Source organism: Macaca fascicularis, chromosome 17, assembly GCF_037993035.2.
Source record: "Macaca fascicularis isolate 582-1 chromosome 17, T2T-MFA8v1.1".
Classification (NCBI taxonomy): Eukaryota; Metazoa; Chordata; class Mammalia; order Primates; family Cercopithecidae; genus Macaca; species Macaca fascicularis.
In genome coordinates, this window is record NC_088391.1 from 78,543,167 (window position 1) to 78,552,812 (window position 9,646).

A 9,646-nucleotide genomic window follows, 5' to 3' on the forward strand; every position below is an offset into this window, starting at 1 on the left:
TAATTTCTAGTAGAGCAAATCATGGACATATTCCAGATTTCTCAACTCCACTATTATTATTATTACTATTAAAAGAATAACTTTAGACTAAATAAGTTTAACAGAGTTTATATAAGCAAGGAACAACTCCTGAGTCAGGCATCACTCAAAACTGAAAGGGGTTCAGGGAGCTCCCCGCCAGCCGTGAGAATAGGGAGCATTTATTTGCTGAATGTGGAAGTAAAGCAAATAAACTACTTGATGGCTACTGCTAGGTTTTTGCTTTACCTGGATGTGGTGGTTATGATTTGATGAGAGGTCTCCAGTTACATAACCAATTGGCCAGTTGACTGTTTGTGACAAAGTGAGACTCTATCTTTTTTCAGGTAAGTTACAAGAAATACATCCACATCAAATTTCAGTTGTTTTTGTAAGAGGCCGAGGAACGGGGACCATCTCCAGCCTGCGGCCTCTTTCTTATTTTCTTTAACATGAGCTAAAACTATCTGAAGTCATATTTCCTGCTATAGAGAACATACAGGAAACATCTTCTGATACCAAAACAAGTTATTTGATAGAATTTGGTATTTGCATGGTGTTAAAAGAAAACTAGCCCTGCCATCTAATAATTACTAGAGTAATTTTTATTGATAGAAGTTTAAAAACCTGAAAAAGCTTATAGCTAATGATCAAAACAATCAAATATTTCAATTTCTGACAATTTCAAAAATATTTTCTATTAAATGGTACAATGGATAGCAGTGAAGCAATTATGTTCAAAATTTAAATTTATTTATAGTAAGTTTTTAAAATATATAAGCCAATTAAGATTTGCAATTGCCTTAAAAGTTCTAAGGTTGGAATTATTGTCACATCAGGATTTTTAATATAATTTTAAATTTTCCTTTTTAATGTTTATGTGTATTCAAAACAGTTTGTTATGGAATATCTTGATCTTGGCCATGAGTGTTCTATCAGTTCTTCTTCAATTGTCTCTGCTTGACAGTTCCTAAAATTTCACAAATGCTCAACTTAACTGACTGATGATGTAAGTGCTTTTTCACTAAAGTTACATCAAGCTGTGACATAGAGAAAGGCCAAGAATTACAATCTTTAACTTCTAATCATATTATATCAAATAAAATATTATCTACAATAAATAATCTTTGAGGAAAACTATGCAGTCTATTTTTCCCATATATTCAAAAATCTACTCAGGATTAAGCTATGCAGTCAGAAAGCTATATAAGTAGGAAGTATTCAATTTGTTCCTCAGAGCATTGTTTCAGTATGATGTCATCGCTCACAATAAGTAACAACGTAATTGTTTTAAATTCACCTGTATGTAGACTGTAATAGTATCTGTTAAAATGTTATCTCAATTTCATTATTCAGGATTTGTTTTATGAGAATTCCTGAGTGGATTCCACATATTAGAAATATTTGTGTTTGTCCTAAGGATTTGCATGTATTTCACAAACAGTACGTATTACTTAACATAGAGATTTCCCATTCATATTAATGACAAGAAAACTTGTCAAAATTTGGTTTTGGCCTTAGTGATTGCATGGAAATTTTACATATACATTTTTACTTAAACTCATTTTTATCTCCATTTCAAATCCTTATTCTGTCCCCCCTTAAATTTATCCTTTTTTTTTTTTTCAAATGGAAAAACGTTTATTGAATTAGGATATAAAGAAAGAAGGTATTTCTTTTTTTTTTTTAAATTTATTTATTATTATTATACTTTAAGTTGTAAGGTACATGTGCATAACGTGCAGGTTTGTTACATATGTATACTTGTGCCATGTTGGTGTGCTGCACCCATCAACTTGTCATTTACATCAGGTATAACTCCCAATGCAATCCCTCCCCTCTCCCCCCTCCCCATGATAGGCCCCTGTGTGTGATGTTCCCCTTCCTGAGTCCAAGTGATCTCATTGTTCAGTTCCCACCTATGAGTGAGAACATGCGGTGTTTGGTTTTCTGTTCTTGTGATAGATTGCTAAGAATGATGGTTTCCAGCTGCATCCATGTCCCTACAAAGGACACAAACTCATCCTTTTTGATGGCTGCATAGTATTCCATGGTGTATATGTGCCACATTTTCTTAATCCAATCTGTCACTGATGGACATTTGGGTTGATTCCAAGTCTTTGCTATTGTGAATAGTGCTGCAATAAACATACGTGTGCATGTGTCTTTATAGCAGCATAATTTATAATCCCTACAAACCACTGCTCAGTGAAATAAAAGAGGACACAAACAAATGGAAGAACATACCATGCTCATGGATAGGAAGAATCAATATCGTGAAAATGGCCATACTGCCCAAGGTAATTTATAGATTCAATGCCATCCCCATCAAGCTACCAATGAGTTTCTTCACAGAATTGGAAAAAACTGCTTTAAAGTTCATATGGAACCAAAAAAGAGCCCGCATCTCCAAGACAATCCTAAGTCAAAAGAACAAAGCTGGAGGCATCACGCTACCTGACTTCAAACTATACCACAAGGCTACAGTAACCAAAACAGCATGGTACTGGTACCAAAACAGAGATATAGACCAATGGAACAGAACAGAGTCCTCAGAAATAATACCACACATCTACAGCCATCTGATCTTTGACAAACCTGAGAGAAACAAGAAATGGGGAAAGGATTCCCTATTTAATAAATGGTGCTGGGAAAATTGGCTAGCCATAAGTAGAAAGCTGAAACTGGATCCTTTCCTTACTCCTTATACGAAAATTAATTCAAGATGGATTAGAGACTTAAATGTTAGACCTAATACCATAAAAATCCTAGAGGAAAACCTAGGTAGTACCATTCAGGACATAGGCATGGGCAAAGACTTCATGTCTAAAACACCAAAAGCAACGGCAGCAAAAGCCAAAATTGACAAATGGGATCTCATTAAACTAAAGAGCTTCTGCACAGCAAAAGAAACTACCATCAGAGTGAACAGGCAACCTGCAGAATGGGAGAAAATTTTTGCAATCTACTCATCTGACAAAGGGCTAATATCCAGAACCTACAAAGAACTCAAACAAATTTACAAGAAAAAAACAAACAACCCCATCAAAAAGTGGGCAAAGGATATGAACAGACATTTCTCAAAAGAAGACATTCATACAGCCAACAGACACATGAAAAAATGCTCATCATCACTGGCCATCAGAGAAATGCAAATCAAAACCACAATGAGATACCATCTCACACCAGTTAGAATGGCGATCATTAAAAAGTCAGGAAACAACAGGTGCTGGAGAGGATGTGGAGAAATAGGAACAGTTTTACACTGTTGGTGGGATTGTAAACTAGTTCAACCATTATGGAAAACAGTATGGCGATTCCTCAAGGATCTAGAACTAGATGTACCATATGACCCAGCCATCCCATTACTGGGTATATACCCAAAGGATTATAAATAATTTATCCTTTACATTCTGTTCTGATTTGCTATATTGAGGGATTTCATTTATCTCTGTAATCTACCTCAAGATCTTTTTGTAAGGATAAAAATAAAATGAAATAAATTGAGAAGATAAAAAAGGAAGAAAGCAGAAGAAATGAAGTTAGAAAGGAATATAATACAGAATCATAGAGCTGAGTGCTGAAAGGTGCAAGAAAACAGTGCAAAAACTGAAACTGCATCTGATTTTGCCATATGGTAATGGTAAGATGGTATAAGGCATACATTTTTAGCCACCTTAGCCAATACCTGAAAATACTTATTCCCATCCTTATTTCTTTCCCCCTTCTCTAAAAGATAGTAGATATCTTTTCTTATTTGATCATGTTCTATCAGAGTAAAAACCTTTAATCATACTTTGGATACCATTCCTTATAACTACACTTAGTCAATTTTTTGAAAATTTCATCACTGAGTAATTCCCATGAACCTATAAATGAGCTCAAGTCTGTGCCATTTAAATAATAGAAAATCTTAAAAACTGTTCTCAAGCAAACCTCACTTCCTTACTATCTTCCTGTTCATCATCTTCCTATGCTGTTTTGCTATTGTTACATCTTCCTACCCCGCTCACTCCTCATCTCTTCATATTATGATTTCTACCTGCAGCATAATGCTGGCTTCCTTACTGGCCATGGCAGTGGACTTTTCCAGTTGTCCCTTACTTGATCTCTCTTTAGCATATCTATAATTCTCTTCTTCTTATTAAACTTGTTTCATTAATCTCTATGATTCTATTCTTCCTTTCCTCTTTGAACTCTCAGACTTTTTAGTCCTGTGTGATTCTTGTTGCCATTTCAAAATTCTTATTCTTTCAATTCCTTCATGATTTTGTGTTTTCACTGGACACACTTGCTTTACAAAATTTAATGGCTACCCCATGTTTTGCATCTCCAGTTTTATTATTACCATTAGTTGTGATCTGAACATTTGTGCCCCCCAAAATTCTTATGTTCAAGGCCAGTCACCAGTGTGATGGTATTAAGCGGTGATGGTCTTTGGGAGGTGATTAGATGATGTGGGGGCAACTCTCATGAAGGGGATTAGTTTCCTTATAAAAGAGGTCCCAGAGAACTGCTTGCTTTGCCTCTCAAATCATATGAGGACACAGCTAGGAGGTGCCATCTATGGACTGCAGAGCAGACCCTTATCAGACTTTAATATGTTAGTGTCTTGATCTGGACTTCTAGTCTCCACCACTGTGATAAATAAATTTGTATAGTTTATAAGCAATCTACTTTATGACATTTTGTTATATTAGCTCAAAAGGGGTAAGACTGTCTTTAAGTAAGGATTTAAAATATAAACCACTCCCCTGAGTATTCAGCCACATAACAATGTCCACCCCTGAGCATAGCTCTTAAAATTTTCTTCTTCTTCTCTCTCTTTTTTTTTTTTTTGAGATGGAGCCTCGCTCTGTCACCCAGGCTGGAGTGTAATTATTAAGAGCATGTCCTGTGAGACTGCCTAGATTCAAATGCTCATGCTACTGCTCAGAGCATCTGTATATCTTGAGCAATGTATTCAATTCACCTCACCTCTACATTTTACCTGTAAAATGTGGAAACAATATTTACTGTCTTGTAGTTTTTAAGATGATAGAATTTATTAGTTATATATTAATAACTTTTAATTATATATGTTAAGTATCCCTTTATTATTAATCTATTATCCAGGACTCATCTAGTATTTATTAGTGGTAGTATTAATTTTTATTTTTGTTATCTCAGTGGACTTTTTGGAGAAAGTAGTGAGTTAAATTTGAATTTGTGGAGATTGTAGTGCTTGTAGAAATCTCAACAGCTGGCCAGGCATGGTGGCTCATGCCTGTAATCCCAGCACTTTGGGAGGCTGAGGCAGGCAGATCACGAGGTCAGAAGTTGGAGACCAGCCTGGCCAATATGGTGAAACCCCATTTCTACTAAAAATACAAAAATTAAGCGGGCATTGTAGCATGCACCTGTATTCTCAGCTAATGGTCTCATTGAACATGTAGTATAGGTGTTTTTATTGTCCTAATTTTAAAGACAAGACTGCTGAATTGCAGAGAGATTGAATAATTTGCCCCAAATTCAACCCTAGGTTATCTGATTCAAATTCCATCTTTTTCCATTACTTCTATGTCATTTGCAATGATTGTTAACCATTCATCTACTCATTCATGTATCTATTCAACTCAGACATAAGGGTAATATTTGGTGCCTCTTGGATAATTTATGGTCATGAAAAATACAGTCAGGGTTTCTCCCTCCATTCTGGCTTATATTCTAGTAAGGCGATACAATGTAAAATTTGATAATGATAAAAATAGAATAGCTTAAGGCAGTAACGGTGTCAATAAAGGGAAACTTGAATAATTTAAATTAGAAATGAGTTCTATAAAAGAAAATGTTGGAGCCTGATTTGGAGAGAACATATACTGGTAGTTTAGGAAAAACTTCTGTGAGAATTTAACATTTGTCTAACAGATGAATGATGAGAACTAGAAATTTGAATGGATAGCCAACATTAATGAATTCATTATTTAAAATCTAACTTTCAGTGAGGCTTTTGGTTATTACATAATTCAATTTTAAGAGTGTTAAAGTTAATATGTGTTTTGCTAGAGCACATTTTTAGTACATTTATTCTGAGACTCTAGAATGTATGCATCTAATGAATTGTAAGACAATATAATTTGTTAAATTAGTTTATATTAAAGTAGGTTTTATTTTTATCTCTTGAGACATGAATTTTGGGGGATACATTCAAACAAGATCACATTCCATTTCTTCCCTCCTCTAAATAAATTTAATATTTGCTTTAGATAAAACATCTCAAGCTTTAAATTTGGGGATGACCACACTCATTTTTTGATACTCATCTATAATTCAACCAAGTTGGAGACAAAATTTCCCAGAACACAAGTATCTGTCCTAACTTTGATGCAAATTTTCGGTAAAGTATAACTGAGTCTACCATTTTATTGGGTACATAAGAAACAAATAAACCTTTATTTCACTCATGAGAAAAAGATGAAAATAAACTTTACAGAACCTTGTAAAAAAAAAAGAAGAAGTATGATTCATGCTGTATTAGTTCATTTTGTTCTGCTGCATCAGAAATATGAGACTGAGTAATGTTTAATGAACACACATTTATTTGGCTCACAGTTCTAGAGACTGGGAAGTCCAAGAACATGACACTGCCATCTGGTACACATCTTCTTTCTGTCATAAAATGACAGAAAGCATAACATGAGTGAGAGAGATAATTGCATGAGAGGAAGCATGAGATTGAACTGGAAGCCTCAAGTATTTTTATAATCTGCATTAATTCATCCATGAGAGTGGACCCCTTATGACCTAAACACCTCCCATTAGGCTTCACTTCTTAATACTGTTGTATTGGGAATTAAGTTTCCAACACATGAATTTGGGGGGACATACTCAAACCATAGCACACTCCATTTCCTGCTTCCTTTAAACACACAAGGTATCCTTAGCATGCCTTGGTAACATGTCTTATGGTGCAACTCAGTGTGTAGGACACACAATGATTAGTTAAGTCTATGAAAATGGAGAAGATGGTTATATTAGTCTGTTCTCGTGTTGCTAATAAAGACATACCTGGGACTCAATAATTTATAAAGGAAAGAGTTTTAATTGACTCACAGTTCCACATGACTGGGGAGACCTCACAATCATGGCTGAAGGTGAATGAGGACCACAGTCACATCTTACATGACATCAGGGAAGACAGTGTGTGAAGAGGAACTCCACTTTATAAAACCATCAGATCTTGTGTGACTTATTCACTATCAGCAGAATAACACAGGAAAGTCCTATCCCCATGATTTAATTACCTCCCACTAAGTCCCTCCCACAACACGTGAGAATTATGGGAGTTACAATTCAAGGTGAGATTTGGGTGGGGACACAGCCAAACCACATCAATGGTCAAAAGAAAGGAAAAAGTTTTCAAAAATTTCTGCTACTGAATTCCCTGAAAATCTCAATGAATTAAGAAAATTACTTATTTTCTTTGGCACTACGGTAACACAAGTATAGTCATAGCTAATGAGTTCTCAAACAGAAACTAATTTAAAATGCCATTGAAGTAAGAAAATTAAGGTAATAGCTTGTAGCTAGTGGTAACTAAGAGTTTTCATTTTAAATAATTTTTGATGACATTCATATTAATTGCTGGGTTAATAATTCATATGTTTAGGTAAATGGCTAATAAAATGGTATACTAGATTTAGAATGAAAAGATACTTTGGTAATGCCACAAATTAAGATCACTTTTGCCAAAAATGAAAACAAATAGTGATACCTCTGCTATTTATCTCACAAGGTCTTTGTAAAGAAAAAATGAGAGATGTCAAAGGTTTCATTAATTCACCATATAAATCAAAGGAAGCGTTACTTTTATTTAGACAGGAATGGTTATAATTTTATGTCATATTAATGCCTTTATTTCCATTGAATATGATTTCCAGGGGCTTAGAAAAAAATTTCAAGAGCTGAACTAAGAAGTCCTTGGAATATGTGGGTGAAAGTTCAATAATATTGACAACACTGTATTTATTCATTATTTGCAGAACATTCAATTTATTTACAGTACCAAGGGCTCTCATGTATCTATCTATTCCTATGTCTATTTGTCCTACTTTTCCCTTCCTTAATATTGTGGTTAGGGTAGACAAAAGCTTATAAACATTTTGCCAAATAATTTATTCAGAATAAGTTTTTCTATAACAAAAGGAGTTTTTAATACATCTCCTTTGGTCATATGTCCAAAGGTCACATCACATTGTAGGAGGGACTCAATAAGATTCTATGAGGTATAGGAAAAAATTAGATCCAGCATGTATATTTATTTTATTGTATATCTTTGAATGTATATATTTGCTAATGTTTATATTAATAGATTGCAGTATGCATATGACACATAAATAAATATATATTCACGTGCATTCATTATTTTTTGTTGATGGGATATAATCAACACTTATAATCTTGGTTTCCAGCATGAGTGTGGAATTTAAAAACTGTCAGTTTCCAACAACGAGAGTGACATCTCCCATAACTAAATGATTAGGCCCAGCAGCTAAAACACTTACTAAAAGTTCTAATGACAGTTAGATACAGTTCACTTGATGTTAAGGATCTTACATTCTTCTGGAGAAAACAGCCATATAAATTGGCAGTAAGAATATAAGTTAACAGTGGAAGGACAGGAACAAACACATGAAGCTGTGTACTGCAACTGTATAATTTATTATACAAGTGGGAATATTTGTGAGTTAAAGTGGTCACTCTTTATAATTCAGCTAAGAAAACAGATGTAAACTGGTGCTACAACTGGAAACAGAATATTTATGTTCACCCTAATGATATGGGAGCACATGAAAGCACCTCAGAATGAAAACAAGATGAGAGTCAGGAAAAGTTCCAGGGAGGAAGCGACATCTATACTGCATTAAAAAGATACATTCATGTACAATCAATCAGGAAAATGTGAGTAGGAGAAGAGGAGGAATGTTGCAGGATTTTGCCTCCAAACTTTCCATTGATAAGCAGGTGCAATGACTTAAGAGAGCATCACCAGATGAGACAGCTGCAAGTCATGCAATGGAACTGCAATACCATGGTCTTGAGTTTGACAGATGGCAGGTGGCATGGGGAGAGATGAATCTGGAAAGGTGAACCCAGAGTAAACTGCTTTCCAAAATAGGGGATACAAAAAACTTCTGGCAGTGATCAAGCTATCTCACCAAGGTCACACAGATCACAGGTAGTCAACTTGAAAATACAAGTTTATGTTTCTGGATGCCCAGGCTAAGAATCTATCTACTATACTGTGAGAATCTTATTTCCCAATTCAATGACCCAAATAGCTGTTAAGAATAAAATATTGCACTTCATGTTAAAATTCTAAGGATTATTGTATAAAGAAGGCACTTGAGATTTATCTCGTATAAAGCATATGCTAATAGTTGTTCAAAGTACCTAGCTTGTGTATTAGAAAATGTCTTTTGGCTTTGAAGAAATGTTCAGCTAATCATACTGTTAAAATACTGTCATGTCATTATCCGTGTATCTATAGGCTTTGTGTAGTTTTCTAAAAAATGAATACCTTCAATACTGATAAACTGTCTCCAGAGTTCTGCCAAGATTTCTAGTATTCCAAGGCTTGAAGTGGTCG